The sequence below is a fragment of the Lutra lutra genome, chromosome 13, assembly GCF_902655055.1.
Source record: "Lutra lutra chromosome 13, mLutLut1.2, whole genome shotgun sequence".
NCBI lineage: Eukaryota > Metazoa > Chordata > Mammalia > Carnivora > Mustelidae > Lutra > Lutra lutra.
The window spans coordinates 81,541,261-81,559,013 of NC_062290.1; the positions used below are offsets into that span (position 1 = coordinate 81,541,261).

General features: G+C 49.9%; 1 long non-coding RNA gene across 1 annotated transcript in view; it reads right to left on the reverse strand.

The window, feature by feature from the left end:
- LOC125083623 (uncharacterized) overlaps positions 1 to 17,165 on the reverse strand; it is a 29,119-nt gene extending 11,954 nt beyond the window's left edge. The window contains exons 1-2 of the long non-coding RNA XR_007122325.1: positions 17,047 to 17,165; positions 13,889 to 14,002 (exon numbers count right to left, since the gene is read on the reverse strand). This is a non-coding gene — a long non-coding RNA (uncharacterized LOC125083623). The remainder of the gene's footprint in view (positions 1 to 13,888; positions 14,003 to 17,046) is intronic.
- Between the last annotated feature and the right edge of the window lie 588 nt (positions 17,166 to 17,753).

Below are 17,753 nucleotides of genomic sequence, written 5' to 3' on the forward strand. Positions count from 1 at the left end.
CCTCTGCAGCCTCACCTCTGGCCTCCGCCATCTGACCCCAAACCCACCCAGTCAGACCCAACAACTTTCATTTCCCTGGACTCATGGTGCTCTCTTGCCTCCAGAATTTGCACATATTACACCCCACACACACCTGGAACCCCCATCCTTCCCCCCCTCCCCCTCACCGCTTTCCCCTGATGTTACAGATTCATCTGTGTCCCCTCAAAATTCATGCTATGAAGTCCTACCCTTCAGTACCTGTGAACGTGAACTTATTTGGAGATAGGGTCTCACGGAAGTGGTCAAGTCTAAATGAGGTCCTCAACGTGGGCTCTTATAAAAGGAGAAGTTTGGAAACAGACACATAAACAGGAGAACACCATGTGAGGACGAGGGTAGGGATCAAGGTGATGCTTCTAGAAGCCAAGGAACTCCAAAGACTGCCCACAAACCACCAGCATCGGGAAGAGGCATCAAGCAGACTCTCTCTCACAGCCCCCAGAGGGGACCAACCCTGCTGATGCCTTGATTTGGGGCTTGTGGCCCCCAGAGCTCTGAGCCAATAAACTGGTGTTGTTGAAGCTGCGCCATTCGAGGAACATGTTATGGTTGCCCTGGCAAACCTATAGAGCCAGTCAAACCCTAATCACCCGCCAAAACTCATCCTAGGTGCCTTTCCTCTGGGAAGCCTTCCCTGACCCCTGGCCCTACACTCCCAGAGCCTCTTGTCTGTCCGTCCCCATACTGTAGCACCCATCACACTGTGTGGGGCTCATCTCTCCTCAGACAGCCTGAGCACCTGCAGCTGCCCACCATCCATCTGGCTCACCAGTCCCAAAGCCCAGCATCCTGCCCAGGGCAGAGAAGGGCCTGGTCTATGTTTCTGAGGAATGAATGAATGAATGAATGAATGAGCAGAGGCTCATAACACCCTGGGCCGAGTGGAGAGATGAGAAACTTAAAATTTCAGTGTCCACAAAGATGTGGAGGACTCAGGATGGAGGCTGTTCTGAAAGCTCAAGGCAGACTGGCTGGGAGCCATGTTCTATCAGAGACACCCCAGGCTGGCTCAGGGTGTGATTTGGAGGAGAACACAAAATGCTCCCCAAGACTGGGGCAGGGGATGGAGGCAGGGCTAAGAAGGGTCAGCCTGGAGCCACCTCATGAAGGGTGGAGACCTCTGAGAGCTGCGTGTGGCAGCAACGGGTTCAAGTTTCTGCTTCAGATCAGCAAAATTCAGACTGTGAGAAATTTGATGGAACTAATTACCTGGTTTCATCCACCAGATATCGCAATGAGGGAAACGAGAGATGGGATAGGAGAATCTATAGGTTGAAATAAAGGCCAAGTGTGTTGAGGGATGGGGGTACCTTCCATGCCAGACCCTACAGATTGAGCTGAGTGAGTAATTTTCAGAGCAAAGTAGCAACTTGTGGGCACCCAGGAATCAAACATCCTGGAGAGGAAGCTCAAAGCAGGGACCAACGCCAGACTCTGCATAGTCTGGACTAGCTGGGAGGGCAGGGTTGTGCCCACTGAGGGAGGGAGAAGGGGCCATTTGGGTGGCAAAGTTTCCTGGACCCTGGGTTCCCTCTCAGGTCACCTATGGAAGCTCCTGGGGCTGCAGAGGTGGGCGAGGAGCCTGTTCAGTCGGGGGATGGGCAGGAAGCTGGTTATGGTCGCTCCGTGTACCCAGAGCAAGTGTCCAGGTGGAACCTGCTGTCTGGATGAACCAAGGGGAAATCTAAACCTGCCTTGTGCTCTGAGCATTCTAACCACAGGGAGAGAGCCAACGTGGCCAAACCACAACAATCAGGAAGAATTTTCAAGATCAGAGAAGCAGCCCAGCACCAGGTCCTCTGGAGCCTTAGCTCCAAGGGATGGTGGATTTTACCCTGAGATGGTGGATTTCAAGCAGATGAGTGTTATGATCGATTGTGTGTTGGGAATGACTGGCTGCCACAGAGAAAAGATACTATAAAAGGTAGAGCCACTGTCCTGGAAAGCCCATACATTCTGGAAACACATCTGGGTTCAAATTTCTGCTTTGGATCAGTAAAATCTTGACTGTGGGAAATTTCACAGGACTAATTACCTGGTTACATCCAAAAAATATTACAAAGTGAGAAAAGAGATGGAGAGGGGACCTATAGATTGAAATAAAGTGAGGCAACGCATCACCTATCACAATGTATAGTCCCAATACAAACCTCAAACTGGCACCGAGCCACGGGTGGGGGTGTTAGGGCCAATTTAATGTTAAAACCTGTTTAACTATTAGGGCCTGCTTAGCCAGAGCAACTCCATATTGCCATATTGTTGCTTACATCTGCGGACTTAATTCCAGGAATAAACGCCCCCTTAGTTCCTGGTATGGTTCCGGGTATCGATTCTGGGAGTAAAGGCCTTAACAATAGAAGCCACGTACCTTGTGTCTGCGGTTATGCCCTATAAAACCAGCCTGTGAGATCAGGAGGGGGTCACTCTCTTCAGAGGCAGCCCTGGCCGGTCAGTCTGACTTCTTTTTTTTTTTTTTTTTTAATATTTTATTTATTTATTTGACAGAGATCACAAGTAGGCAGAGAGGCAGGCAGAGAGAGAGAGGGAAACAGGCTCCCTGCTGAGCATGGAACCCGATGTGGGGCTCGATCCCAGGACCCTGGGATCACAACCCGAGCTGAAAGCAGAGGCTTTAACCCACTGAGCCACCCAGGCGCCCCTGTCAGTCTGACTTCTAATGCTTGGCATAGAATAACTTTCATTTTGTCTCAGTCTCGTTCCCCTGGCCGGTCAGTCTAACTTCTAATGCATAGAATAAGGCTTTGCATAACTTTCACTTTGTCTCAGTCTTGTTCCTTTGATAATGGACCCCAAACATTCGGAATGTGGACACAGTACGTATTTGATATTTTAAAGAATTCTTGTTAATTTTGTTTAGGTGGGATAATATTTGTTTTGTAAAGTCCTTGTCTTTTTTTTTTTTTTAAGATTTCATTTATTTGACAGAGAGAGTGAGAGAGCACAAGCAGAGGGAGTTGCAGAGGGAAGAGTGAGGAAACAGACTCCCGGCTGAGCAGGGAGCCTGATGCAGGGCTTGATCCCAGGATGCTGGAATCATGACCTGAGCCAAAGACAGACACTTAACTGACTGAGCCACCCAGGTGCCTGAGTCCTTATCTTTTAGAAATACCATCTGAAATATTTAGAGATGAAATTAACTTTTTAGCATACAGCTTCCCTAGCTGCTTGCTGTGTGGAGTCTGGCAAGCCTCTTCACCATGCTGGATCTGTTTCCGCATCTTTAAAATGGGCATCACAATATTCAGTGGGAATGTGCCTGGCACAGGGCAGGCTCCCAGTAAATGGCAGGGTTATTAGGACCAGTGCCTGGAGGATGTTTTCTACTGGAACTCCAATCTCCTCATTGACCTGGGAGCCCCAGAGACAGCCCCTTTGGTGGAGTGTGGGAAGAGGAGAGAATCTAATTTTCCAAGGTGAGCCTGCCTGGGCTCAGACTGAGGGTGTCTCCAGATGAGAGGCCCAGTCCAGGGGAGTCCCTAGGCCAAGGCCCAGTCTGATCGCTAAACCTCTTCCAGCTCCCAGGGCCAGTGCAAAGCCGCAGGGCCCCCAGGCCGGGGAGGACTGGACATTCCTGAGTAGCGTTGGCCTGCTCCTGTGGTTAAACTATGCTGGTTTTCTGCATCCTCAGGGGATCTAGCCTGCCCTCTCCCTTTGGCCATTTTACTCCTCAGCCAGTCCCCCAGGGTCGTAACCACTTCTCCGAATGGCCTTTGATTAAAATCCAATGAAGCTGAAAACCAAGCCAGATTCACAGGAGACAGAAATTTCAGCCACTACCTCGGGGACTCGGTTTAATTCATTCAATGCACCAGGGAAAGGCTGGCCCCAGAAATGAGCCTTTGACCCCAGGGGCTGGCGTCTCTGCACACCTGCCTTGCGCCAGGTCTATGAATTACGTTGTCTCACTTGCTTTTCCTGCGCGGGTGGTCTTTCCATCTGCGCCCCTCTCCTGGGAGCCCCTAAAGTCAGAACAGAAACCACAGGTGTCTGCTCCGTGTGAAGGGAAGTCAGGTCACTCACGGCCTCTGCCCTGAACATCACCTTTCCGTGACAGTCAGAGGTGAACCACTCTCCCCACCCCACGCCGGCAGAACTAATTCCCCCTTTCTCTTTCCCCACCACTCTCTTGCTTCCAGTAGGAAACGCATGGAGGGGGCGAAGGGAGGGGAGGGGGCGGGGCATGATGGTAAGGGGGCGGGGCATGATGGTAAGGGGGCGGGGCAAGGGCGGGGGCGGGGCGTGATGGTAAGGGGGCGGGGCAAGGGGCGGGGGCGGGGCATGATGGTAAGTGATACGCATGCCCACTTCCATCCAGACTCCAAGTTCCTTGAAGGTATTTTCCAAACTGGGAAACAGAAGGACTAGAGTGGTTCGGCCCTTGAGGAAGCTGGGGTGGAGACGCTGAATGAGAAGAATTAGAGCATGTGCCGTGTGCTGCCTACACCCTGGGCTCTGAAACAAGTCCTAGACCTTCGGCAGCACAGCCTAAAGGCACCTTCGTGCTGCAAGATCGGGGACATTTCTCCTCCTGCACAAATGCTCTCAACACAGATGGAATCCAGAGCCGACATTTACTGAGGGGACACACGTGACAACACCAACCCCCTCGGCTCATCCCGTCCCAGGACAAACTGAGCCAAGGAAACCTACTTTGAGTAGGTGGCCTGGAAATCATTTCCACTGTCCTTTGGCCCAAGTTGGTGGCTGTCCTCTATTTTGATCATTCCAAACTCATTGGTTTTGATGTGACACGGTGTGTTGTTTGGATTTCATTTTATCAGTGTTAATCAACCAAATTGTTATTCGAGGCACCCTGACAGTAATCTCGAGAGCTATTTATAAGAACGCCCCTCCCCTACAAGAAAATCACTAAGTGTGAGTTTTAAATGTGTTGGCCCGACTCCCTTATGAAAAACAAAACAAAACAAAACAAAACAAAAAGCTTCTAAAATGCAAGTTTTGAGAACATGAGGTTTCTGAGAAGCGCAGCTGTCATGTTGGGGCAAACCAGGCTGTGTTCTTCCCATTTTAGAGATGAAGAAGGCAAGCAACGGGCTCGCCGACTACATCGTAATCACCACCGAGCTGGGCACGAAATTGAGATAATTTCTAGTATACACCTACAAACAGAATTGCTGGGTGTGTTGAATATTGCTAAACTCTCCACCAAATCAATGTACCATCATACGACCACCAACGAACGTGTCAGTGTCCTGGTCCCCATTCTTTTTTAATAGGGGCCATCTGCAATACATAAAGAACAAATTCACTTTCATTTTAGATTTTGTTTCTGAAATTATGAATGAGGTTGAGCATCTTTTCAGATATTAATATTCTTTTATTCTGGAAAGGGCCTGTTTATAACTTTTGCCCATTTTTCTCTTTGGCTCCTCCATTAGAATTTCTAAGTACTTTTATTAATGAAGAAGTGTTCTGTCATGTGTCACAAATATTTTTATCAGTTTGTCATTTGCCTTTTCCATTATTTATGCCTTCTTGCCATACAGAAATATTTTTAAATTATAGGTAATGGGTTTTTCTATCTTTCTTGCCTTCATGGTTTTATGTGTTGGTTAGAGGAAACCTTGTCACTCGATGTTCTCTTAATTTCACCCACACTTACTTCTAGGACTCTAGAAGGTTTCTGTGGACTCTGTGGTTTCATAATTTACATTTAGATCTTCCTTAAATTGCTATTTATTTCAGTATAATGAGTGAAGTAGGAATGTTGCTTGCCCCATCCCAACCACAAACAACCAGCCAGAAGACCCAATACCATCTATCCATCTTTACCATTCTGAATTAAATGCCATCCTACTAAACACAAAATCCTTTCACATTTTTTAATCTGCTTCTGCGCTCTCTATCTACATCCAGTATTGTATTATTTTCATTGTTACCATAGAGCAAATGTGTTCTAATATCTCATAGGGTTGTTCCCTGCTCCCCATTTTCAGATTTTTACTGTTTTTCCCATGCTTGGATTTTCATACGAACCATCAAGTAATTTTGTCGTTACCTACCATTACTTTGTTACTGTTAACACATTGAATTTATAAGCAAATTCAAAGAGAATCGTCAGCTTTATAAAATTGATACTTCCTATTCTGAATGAGGGGTACCTGTCCAATTAGAGGTTTTTTAAGGTCAATCATTGTTACAGGTTGAATTGTGTCCTCCCAAAAAATCATGTGTTGAAGTCCTAATCTCCAGTCCCTCAGAAGAGGACTGTATCTGGAGATCGGCCTGTGGTGGCAACAGCAGAATTTAAGCCCACGGAGCTGAGTGAGAGGCAGCCCCAAATTCCCACATTCCTCTTCGGGGAGCTGTTAGGATTAAAGGTGCTGGTCAAGGCACTCTGCATACACTGAGCCCGGGCTACCCTTGAGGTATCTGATGTGTCCGAGAGGGTTGGGATTGAGTCTCCACAGCATATCCCCACAATCTACACAGACAATTTATTTTTTTTTTTAAGATTTTATTTATTTATTTTACAGACAGATCACAAGTAGGAAGAGAGGCAGGCAGAGAGAGAGGAGGAAGCAGGCTCCCTGCCGAGCAGAGAGCCCGATGCAGGGCTCAATCCCAGGACCCTGAGATCATGACCTGAGCCAAAGGCAGAGGCTTTAACCCACTGAGCCACCCAGGCGCCCCTACACAGACAACTTAAAGGCTTCCTTGACCCTGGGAAGTCTAGAAGTTAATCACGAAGGCATAAGGAATGTTCCTGGACTCAGAGAGATCCAGGGGACTGCAACCCTTGTGGCAAGTTTTGATGTCACCGAACTTCCATGGGGACAATTATCCTTGCCCACCACAGTTCAAGTAGACAATGCATGGAGGCTCCTATCTCGGGGTCTGGCACAGAGGAGGGGCTTACAAGGGAAAAGTGAATACCTTGGAGGAGAGAGTAGAAAGAACTTTGAAAGCTCTGCAGAAAAAAAGTGTAACAAGAAATGAGCCCCTTTCCCAAGAATGGGCCAATGCCGTGTGGGCCAAGGACAGTTTCCGTGGGTTTTTGTTTGCCCTTAGATGTTGACTTCCTTCTGTGGAGTTATAGATAGTCTTGACATTCGCTGCTTCCATTAAGTAAGAAGATGGGGAGCACACAAGAAGAGGTTGGGGGGGAGGGCAGAAAGATTTTTTTCCAACAGAAAAGAAATGTCATTTACGGAGCCGTATCAGGCATCAGCGTTGCAGGGAACAATTCGGATGGGGCAAATTAGGCAAATGTTCCCGTGATGAACCGTCCGTGCACGATCAGTCATGTGACAGTAAATCTGACTTGAATGGCAGCCCTGTTAGCAAACTGGAGAGAAAATTGATGCCCGTCCACAGCCAGGGAACGCACGAAGTTAAGAGCTCTTCCAGACACGCACCAGTCAGAGTATAAATATGTATCACTGGCTCCTAAAGTGAGTTATGATTTCATTCTCCTACTGGTACATGAAATCTAGAGAGGGCATTTGTCTTATCTTTGAATCGGGGGTGACAGCTCCAGCAAAGTGGTCGCACAGGGGAGAATCTGCTTGGCAGATAAATCAGGTGCCGTGAACGAACCTGTTGTTATCAATTTGATCTTGGGGAAGGGGGGATACCTCCCTGCACACGGGCAGGACCATCAGCGCACCGAGCGGAGCTTCCCTCCACTGTATCACCTGCAAGTGCTGTTTTCTCCAGCCTGTCGTGTCTCTGGACAGGCTGGTGTGTGGCCACCAGCCCCCAAATTTCATACAAGGTGCCATCTGGCTTTCCCACTAGAGGGTGAACTCTCTGGGGTGAGATCCATGTCCAGTGCTTCTGTATCCCTCCCTATCTTGAGGACAGGATCTACCACTGTCTGTTCATCAAAATGAACAGAGAGGTCAAGCCGGCAAACTCTCTTCCCCCAGCTGCCAAAGAAGGACCGGCTGGGAGTTCTGAGCCAGGAGCTGGGGAGACAAGGATGAACCAGACATGACTCCTGCCTTCAGGTGGACCATGGTCCTCAGCAGAGTTCAAAGTCCCCATCTATCTCCTCCCCATTATGTGAAGGCAGCAAAAATGTCACTGTTCTGAAGTGCATCTTTGTCATCTACACACAACAGAGATAATATTCCTTACCTCCATTGCTGGTTTTATGGAAGGAAGAAAGGAAGGGAGTGGAGGTGGGGGAGAGGAAGGGAAGGAGGGAAGAAGGAAGGGAAGGATGGAGGAAAGGATTGGAGAGGCAGAAAGGACTAAATGTGGGGACCAAACTGTCCTAAGACGTGAACAGGTGAATAAATGAGTGAATGAATGAAGGAACTCTATTTCTCCCTGCCATCTCCTGGTCCATCTCCTGGTCCCACAAGCCATCCTTCTTCTGGCCCATGTGGCAAGATGCCCGTGCCACGTTGTTATCATTCTACCTGGAGAGAGATTTCATAACCCCCCCCCCTTACAGCCCGCTTTTCAATAAGTGGGACCTAGTTAAAGCCCCACTGCTCTGAGAAAAGGCATCATTGGACAGAGAGCCCACGCCTTCACCCATTTACGACTATTAATAATACATGGCAAAAAGCTGCAGCTTTATTTTATGTTGTCCTCCAAGTCAAGCTCTTTAAATCAAATATTTAGGGAAGGAATATTTACCCACACATCTTCGAGGAAGCATTTCTGGCCTTAAAGGCAAATGCACCCTTTAGCCATCATGGGCCGATACACGCAACAGCTGAGTGTGGTTTCTTGAGTTCTCAAGTCACCCCTACCAACATAGATCAATTTTATGGATAAGGAAACTGAGGCTCAGAGGGGGGTCAACTCATAAGCAGAATGGCAGGGGTTCAAACCCAAGCAGTGGGACTCAGGGCTCAACCTGAGTCCCTGAGCTGCCTGGAAGCCACCACACCCCATCCCCCGGGCCTGGGGTAGGAGGCTGAGACCAAGAGTGACACTGGAGGCATGAGCCAGCCCACACATGGGTGTCCACTCCTGCTGGAGGCAGAGCAGGGACATGGAGGCTGGTTTGAGAAGAGAAAACAAAAGGAGCCAAGCCCTGAGCTAAGGGTGCATCTGAGCCAGTTGCAGAAGTGAAAGAAGCAATGGCCAGACTTTGGAAAGCTGGAGAGACCGTGACAGACACAGGAGCCCTCAAGGGACAGTCCAGGAGCTTGGAGATGATCTGAGGGCCCTGGGAGTTATAGGAGGGACCTGGGGCAGGGCGGGGTGCAGCAGGGAAGGTGAGCACCCTGTCTTTGGCCAATCACTCAGAGGCAAGGACATACCCCAGGGGTTCTGATGGAGATGCCCAGCACTGAGCCAGGAACAAAGTTCCAGAAAAGGGCATGCCACAGACCTTTCTCTTGAGAAAAGGCAGCAAATCCCTACTCTCTGTGGGGCTCTAGCTGGACCCTCTAATGGTTATACCCTAGGTGAAGGATAGCTAATCCGGTTCCCATTGTATGTAGGAATGCACTGAGGTCAAGGAGGTTGCAGGAGCTGGGGCTGGACAGGAAAGGCAAATGCAAAAACGACACAGCACCCACATGTGTCCAAGGAGCACTGAGAGTAGGGGAGGAGGGACTCAGCCAAGTGGATGAGGTTTGAGGAGGAGGAGGCATTTCCCAGACACAAAAGGGAGGAAAGGGCCTGCCGTGCAGGTGACAGTATCCAGGGCAGGTGAAGCCCACAGGGGGGTCAGGATCCTGCCGCTCAGGGAATGTGGCAGGAAATTAGGTGTGGGAGAACCTGGGTTAGAGCCTGAAGAGCACTGATGTCCAATTAAGGAGTCTTTATCCTGCCGGCACTGGAGGCCGTCTGTGGGGCTGACAGATTCACATGGTGCTTGAGGGAGCACTTGCAGGTTTTGGGGAGGACAGGTTAAAGCAAAGGAAGAGTGGCAACCAGGATATTGCCTGTTATGGCCACGGCCCCCAAATACTCAACATCTGCTGTCCTCTCTGGGCTTAACTAGACTAGTAAATGCAGTCATAGCTGTCTCCTGGGAGCACATTAAAGCCACTCCCTGTCCTCTCCCAGGTCAGCCTCCCTAGTGACCCAGGACTTTCCCTGCTACTCCCCCCACTGCGAGACCAGGGGTCCTCTACCTTCACACCCACCCTGGGGGCCTTTCTGGACTCCTCCCACCTGCCGGCCCTACACAAGGCTCTGGGCAAGACTCCTGGGCAAGGCATGCTGTGTTCTCACCGCTGAGCTCATCAAAAGGCAACAAGTCTCTGTGAACCCAGGCTAGTGGCCCCCGTGCTATCCCCACCCCCAACTCCTGTCCTGGGTTCTCTAAATAATTACCTCCAGGCACATTAGCAGCCTCACGCTAAATGCTGAAGTGTGTGTTTCCTGCTCATGGGGTGGGTTAGCGCTGACTCTGCAAGGGTCTCTAAGTGCTGGACAGCTAGATAGGGCCTGGCTGAGCGAGGGCCAGCCCGAGGGTGTGGGCCTGCCCTCCCCACCTGCAGCTCAGGAGAAGGAGCTACCACGGAGAGGGGGTCATGTTTAAATGCATTTTTGAAAGGCCTAAGAGCAGACAACTTCTGCAAGCCACAAATGGAGAGGGGGCGGCCCAGGAAGAGCACGAGTTCTGCTTAATGCAATAAGGGGAAGGTGGGATAGCAAGTAGAATGGAAATTGTGGAAGCAAGCCAAAGCCCGTCGTTGTCCAGAATTAAGGTGTTTCTGAGGTCCCAGGTCTAAGACACTACTCAAGGTCCATTCCCAAACACAGACATTTACTGAGAATCTGCCTTGATGTCAAGGTCACACAGGTAACTGCCAAGATTCCCTTGCAGCTTGAAGAGTCAAATGACATTAAGTCTGACCCATCTCACCTTGCAGGTCAGAGACCCAGAGTCCCCCCTCAGCCTCCCTCTGGGCTTCCTGAACGTGGAATTTCAATTTCTTCTAGTCCACTCAGGCTCCCAAGGGGTTTTCTGCTTCAGTGACTCTGTTTGTTGCCTATAAGTACTGTCCCTTCTCCACGATGCATCACCCGCAGTGGATACCCACCAGCACCCCTGCCCCAAGATGACAGGAAAGGCAGACTTTGCTGCAGGTATCTTGGCATCTGGCAGAATTCCCAATACTTTCCTGCATCCACATGTCCAACCAAGGGACCATCCTTGTCCCAGGCACCTTCTTGTCTTCCCACATGGTCTGACTCCTGCCTCTCTGTTGAGCCCCGCCTCCCTCACCTGCCTTCTTGCACCCTGAGCTCTAGCCACTCTCCTATTCTTCAGTTTATTGAATGCACTACACTCCTTCCTGCCTCAGGGCCTTTGCACAAGCTGTGTGCTCTGCCTGCAATGCTCTTTCTCTATTCTTTCCCAGGGGAAGAAGGAGAGGGCTCCTACTCCAGTCTCAGCACAAATGTCCCTTATTCAGTGAGTGCTCCCAGGACTCCTCAAGCTAACTATCCACCAGAACCCTATATTCTTCATCATTCTTTGGCTTTTATTGCACATATCACAATTTGCAAGAGTGTCACATGTCAAATTCACCTACCAGATGGCAAGCTTTAGGACAGGGATCAAAGGTTTGGCAGATGGCCAACAAATATTAGTTGAGAAAACATATATATATATATGAGTTGAATTAATGAATGAATGGTGTGTTTGGGATAGAGAAATAGTTTAAGAGGAGTGGTAAATATCAGTGTCATGTTGAAGGAGGGCTTCAAAGAGAAGGCAATACCTAAGTAGGATTTTGAGGTACCTAAAGCCCATCAGAGGGCTCAGATCAGGGACAGGGGCCAAAGTTCTTTGGAAAGAGCACAGCCTGAGGTTACAGAACAGAATGGGTGTCTGGGGAAATCACACATGGTTTCATTTGACCTGGGAGTTAAGTGCAAGAGAAAAAGGGGTTGAGGAGGCAGCTGGAAAGATGGGCAGGAGAAGGAGTTAGAATTTAATAAAAAGGTAGCAGGGAGCCATTGAAGGACTATGAGCAGGAATGATGTGATCAGAGCTGATTTCAGAGCCAGGACACAGGCGCTAGTGGGGAGGGAAGCAGCCAGGTGGGAATGGCATGGAGAGCAATCAGATGGCTGTTGTGGTGGCAGGGACAGTGGATAGTTGGGTGACTGGGGTGTGTGCAGTGAAATGAGGACTCACCCAGGAGGACTGTGCATGGGAAGAGTTTGGGAAGTGCCTGTAGTTGCCAAGATGGAAGTGTCCATAAGGCTGTGGGTTCTGTGATCAGCAGCACCTAGGCTAAAGGTGCCAGTCTTGGAGGCCAGCTTGGAGGTGGCATGGATGAGAGAGCTCAGGAAGAATGGCTGGAGGGAGAAGAGCTCCTAGCTCTTTGCATTCATGGCAGTCGTGGTTTCACAGGAGTGGGAAGCTTCATTTGTGGGGTGAGGCAGGGCGGGTGGTGTTGGAGGCAGGAGTCAGAGGCCGAGGGAGAGATGGAAGGGCTTGTCATCTTCTGCCTCCTGCCATCAGGCATCACTCAGGTGGGCCCCTGATTGCCAGCACCAATGAAACGGCACACCAGCGGCCGGCGGTCTGTCATCAGGGGCTCACGAGGCTGGGCTGAGCTGCCTGGGTTGTGTGCCCCCGAACCCGATGTGTCTTCAAGGGCATGTGGCTGGTCTTCTGCAGAGTGGATTTCTGCTGGTCTTGCAGAGGGACGTCGACTAGTGGAGTGGTCACTAGCAAAGGTCAGAATCTGTTTCTTGGCGGGGTGGTGGTTGGGGGGGAACGAAAACAAAGGACTGGAGAAGGGAAAGCCACAAATCCCAGGATGGAAGCTGCCCTGGGCCAGGCAAACTCTGTGATCTGGGGGTGATGGTAGTGAGCAGGGAGTGCAGACTGAGCACCCCTGCAGAGCTCACGGTATAGAGAAAGCTCAGATCTCCAAGAACAGGTCAAAGGAGGTGACTCCAACTTCAACAATTCACATGCAAGGTTTTTTCTGGGTGCTCCTTCTCACACCTCACATGCCCAAAGCCTAGATAGTTCTACCGAGCATCTCACCCCAAACCCTCTGGCCGGGGTCTCAGCTACCTTTGCCCACACTAAGTGGCCACAGGCATTCTGAAGCCACATCTCCCCTTGGACCAAATCCTGCCAGCACCTCCCCTCTCTGCCAAAGACCAGCCTCCCCACCTCCCCCTGCCCCCCTCCCCGTGCAGCCCTGTGGGGGGTGGGGGTCCTGTGAGAGCCACCAGACGCCAGCAAGAGGGAAGATGAGACCCCGCTGTCAACAGTAGGCACATGGAAATCCAGCTTCGGGCCATGGTTTCCAGCTCAGTGTGGTGGGCAACCCTCTGTGAAGATTCCTTTGTTGCGACTACACTCCTCCCAGCCCCAGGGATCTTTATTGGGGGGCATTTTGTGGAACCTCATCTTCACCTTCAGGAGGGGAATCCTGTCACCACAATGTTTCACCCACATGGCTGGAGAAGCCGCTGTGGCAGCTGCCTCTCCCATCTTGTGTTGCTTGTGGGTTTGACCTGACAGCACCATTCACCCCCTGTCCCCTCCCCATGGCCACTGACATACTGATGGGACGTGCTCAGGGACTACAAGGGAGCACCGGCTCACCCCCAACCCCGGGACCCCAGCTGCAAGCTGCACAGACAGGGGGACACACTTCTGGCTCGTGTCCACTCACTGGCCCTCCTAGGGTTTAGCTCCCCAACGGCCACTGATGGGGTACAGTCGTAACAACCTGGACATTCAGGGGAGCTGACAGCTCCTAAGAGTCAAGTTGGACCAATAGGAAAAGGGAGCCACTAGCCACATTCCCCCCCCCCCCCCCCCCCCCCGCTTCCGCCCTTAGACAGACTGAAGATACAGCGCCTTCTGCTGCCCCTAATGGCCAAGATGGTCACCATAGCCACAGTCTACCTTGGGTCTGCAGAACTTCTTCCTGGCCTTGCTGCCCCCGACGCCATGCTTGCTTCCTTGGGACTGCCTTCTCCAGACTGATAACCTGGGAGGTTGTGCCTCAGCTCCTATTTTCTGGGAAACATGAGCTCATCAATCACAGCGTGGCCCTGAGATCTTCGAAACTTCCAATTCCGGGCCAGCGAAGACCCAGAGCTTCAGCTCATCCCCCTCCGGAGCTGCTCCACCAGGGGGCGCTTCTGAGACACACTTTCCTGACTCACGGGACTATCGCAGGGCATTCTGGGTCACAGTCTGTGTGCCCAGAAGGGCAGAGGACGGGGACAGCACTTGCCAGACCGGCAGCAGCAGTGACTCCTGGGCTGCAGGGGTCCCTGGAGCCGTCCGCAGAGCAGCAGGGCTGGCAAACAGGGGACCAGACAACCCCCGCCCCACCCCAACTGCACCTTTGGCAGGTGCAGCTGGTGCTCCTGTGGTCTTCAGACCTCCTTGAAAGGGGCGAGCTTAGTGCCGGTGTCCCTGAGGCACCTGTAACAGAAGTCCCCAGCATTCGGCAACTTCTCAGCTGGAAAAGCCGGGGCGCAGGACAGCCAGTCCGCCCGCCTGGGCTGCTGGGAAGCAACATGGTCGCAGCCTCAGCAATGGCGGGGACTTCTCAGAAGTCCGGGTTCTGAGTATGGTTCTGGGAGATGCTGCTGACATTCAACCTAGGATCTGCTTCTTTGGTGCAACCAGTGATTCCACAAGCACGTGGCACTCCACAGTAAGACCCCTGGGGATGGGCCCCCGACCCCAGCCAGTACAAACCCCAATATCTCTCCCGATGTCCTCCTCCAACCTGGTAAGGCTCGGACCAAGAAGACGAGGGTCGGAGCCAAGATAACCTGAGGGTCCATGTGTCTCAGGCCTTCTGATTCCAACCCCGTGCCCTTCTCACCCGACACCAGTAACAGAGAGGGTAAGAGCTGGGGAACTTTGAGCCAGCAACCAAGGCTCACTTCAGACAACAATCCTGTTGGTCTTGGAGGCATCTTTTCTTAATTTAGGTAACTGCACCATTTGGCACTGAGGGGTCCAAGGAGGGTGTCAGGCCTTAGCCACATCCTCCCCACGAAGTCCCGGCCAGGCCCCAGCTCACCTGCCCCAAAAGCCGCTGTTCACTATGCCAAAAACAGGCCTTAGTAGAGAAAACAGTAGAAGTCGCACATACCATTTAAACAAAATAAATGCATGTTCCAGAAGACTCACACTCCCCAAAACTAACCAGATTTGTCAAAATTAAGAACCATCTTAGCGAGGATGAGAAGTGGTTGCCTCTGGTGAGTTGCATCATGGGGGCCCTGCTCTTTGTCTTTTTCAATACTATCATTTCATTTTTAAAGCCCAGGCATGGATTATTTTTATTAAACAATGTTTAATTATTAAAATGGAGACTAATACATATAGAAATTATTATGTATTATTATGCACTAAATACATACGCTTGGACATATATACTATATATTATTTTGTGTATATTATATATCATAGGCATTCAGAAAGTCCTAATTTCATGATACAGTCTAGTCATATGTGTTGAACAAATTTAGCTTAAAGGAAAAATGGAGGGTTTTTTGTTTTTTTTTTTCTTAACATTTTATTTATTTATTTGACAGAGAGAGACAGTGAGAGAAGGAACACAAGCAAGGGGAACAGGAAGAAGCAGACACTCTGCTGAGCAGGGATCCTGATGTGGGGCTCAATCCCAGATCCTGGGATCAGGGCCTGAGCTGAAGGCAGTTGCTTAACAACTGAGCCACCCAGGCGCCCCGAAAAAAATGGAGTTTTTAAAGACACCTGCTACAGCAGATAACTTCACTCCTGAATCATAGTCCTCAGGATTCAAAAATGCATTTTCTCTTAAACCAACATTATCCCTTTGTAAGTTTTCATGCCAGCCCTGGTTTATAACGTGGTATCTTTTGCTCCCCTGAACATTCTCCTTTGTTTTATTTTTGCAAAACTTGGTAAAGTGTTTGTGCAGCAGCCTTTCCATAGATAATCATTACATTAAAGACGCATTTTTCTGGGCCTGTTTTAAGGAGCTCTGCACTAAACAGAGCTCTTCTGTCCCACGAATTTTGAGTACCTGGAGTATAACTGTCAAGTTTCCATGTCACGAAATACAGCAAACACCACCCCAGTTGCTGAAATGCGTGTGCATCTAACTATGAGAGAACACACCTACCCTCTTCTCATCTCACAATCTCGGTGATATTCCCCCCAAGACTAATGTCGGCATTCAAGACCCTGTTGATTGTACCCCAGTGTTCATAGCAGCAATGGCCACAGTAGCCAAAAAGCGGAAAGAACCAAGATGCCCTTCAACAGATGAATAGATAAAGAATATATGGTCCATATATACAATGGAGTATTACGCCTCCATCAGAAAGGATGAATACCCAACTTTTATATCAACATGGACAGGACTGGAGGAGATGATGCTGAGTGAAATAAGTCAAGCAGAGACAGTCAATTATCATATGGTTTCACTTACTTGTGGAGCATAAGGAATAACATGGAGATCATTGGGAGATGGAGAGGAGAAGTGAGTTGAGGAAAATTGGAGAGGGAGATGAACCATGAGAGACTGTGGACTCTGAGAAATAAATTGAGGTTTTGGGAGGGGAGAGGGGAGGGGGTTGAGTGAGCCTGGAAGTGGGTATTGTGGTGGGCACATATTGCATGGAGCACTGGGTGTGGTGCATAAACAATGAGTCCTGGAACATTGAAAAGAAATAAAATAAAATAAAATGAAAAAAAAAAAAAGACACCACTGAAAGTAAGGCATCCTCAGACACCTGAAGTGTGGTCCCCACCAGGTCCTGAAAATGTATCACATACCCCACTGCAGCCAAGTTCACCTTCCCCAAGCACTCCTCCACCACCCCTCTATGCACTTCCCTGTCTCCCCCAAAATGCCCTCCCCTGATACCCTCACATGTCCACATTCCTGCAGGTGAGAGCAGTAGTACAAAGAACCAAGAAGTCGAGCAGGGACTGTGTGCATGGGGCACATTCTGGCATCCTAAAGTAGCCAGCATTTACCAAATGACTCATACATACAGTCTCTCGTACCCATTGCCATGTCATCTGCACAGCCATCCTATGAGACCCACTTCCAGAAAATGAGCAGCAGAGTTCAGGAACTTGCCCGGGGTCCTCCAGATAGTAGTGTAAAGGCAGGACATGGGCCAGGCAGTTCATCACGACTCAAACCTCCACTGCAACACGACACTGGGCTCTGGGGAGGCAGGAGGCAGAAATGCCGTAAATACTTGTGGTCACAGAAAAAGGCTATAAACATGTCCAACAATTAAACATTGAGTTCCCATATGACCCAGCCATTCCACACATAGGTGTCCGTCCAAGAGAAATGAAAACGTATATCCACACAGAAACGTGCACGCAGGAGCCGAAAGGTAGGGGCAACACAAATGTCTGTCCACAGATGGACAAAATGCTAGGTGGCCATGCAATGGAACATTCTCCCGCCATAAAAAGGACGGAAGGAATGACACCTGCCACTACATGGGCGAACCTCAAAAGCTCTGTGCTAAGCGAGAGGAGCCAGGCACAAAAAGTCACCACGAGACATCATTAGTGACAGAGGCCATGTGTGTGCCTACGTGGGGTCCAGGGGGTAAACGGGAACTCTGCCTTCTGCTCAATCTTGTTATGAACCTAAATCTGCTCTAAAAAAGAAAGACTATTAAAAAAAAAAAAAAAAGAATCCCTGTGTTGGTTTGCTAAAGCTACTGTAACAAAGTAGCACAGACTAGAGGACACTTAGTAGCAGAAATCGTAAACAACAGAAATTTCCCTA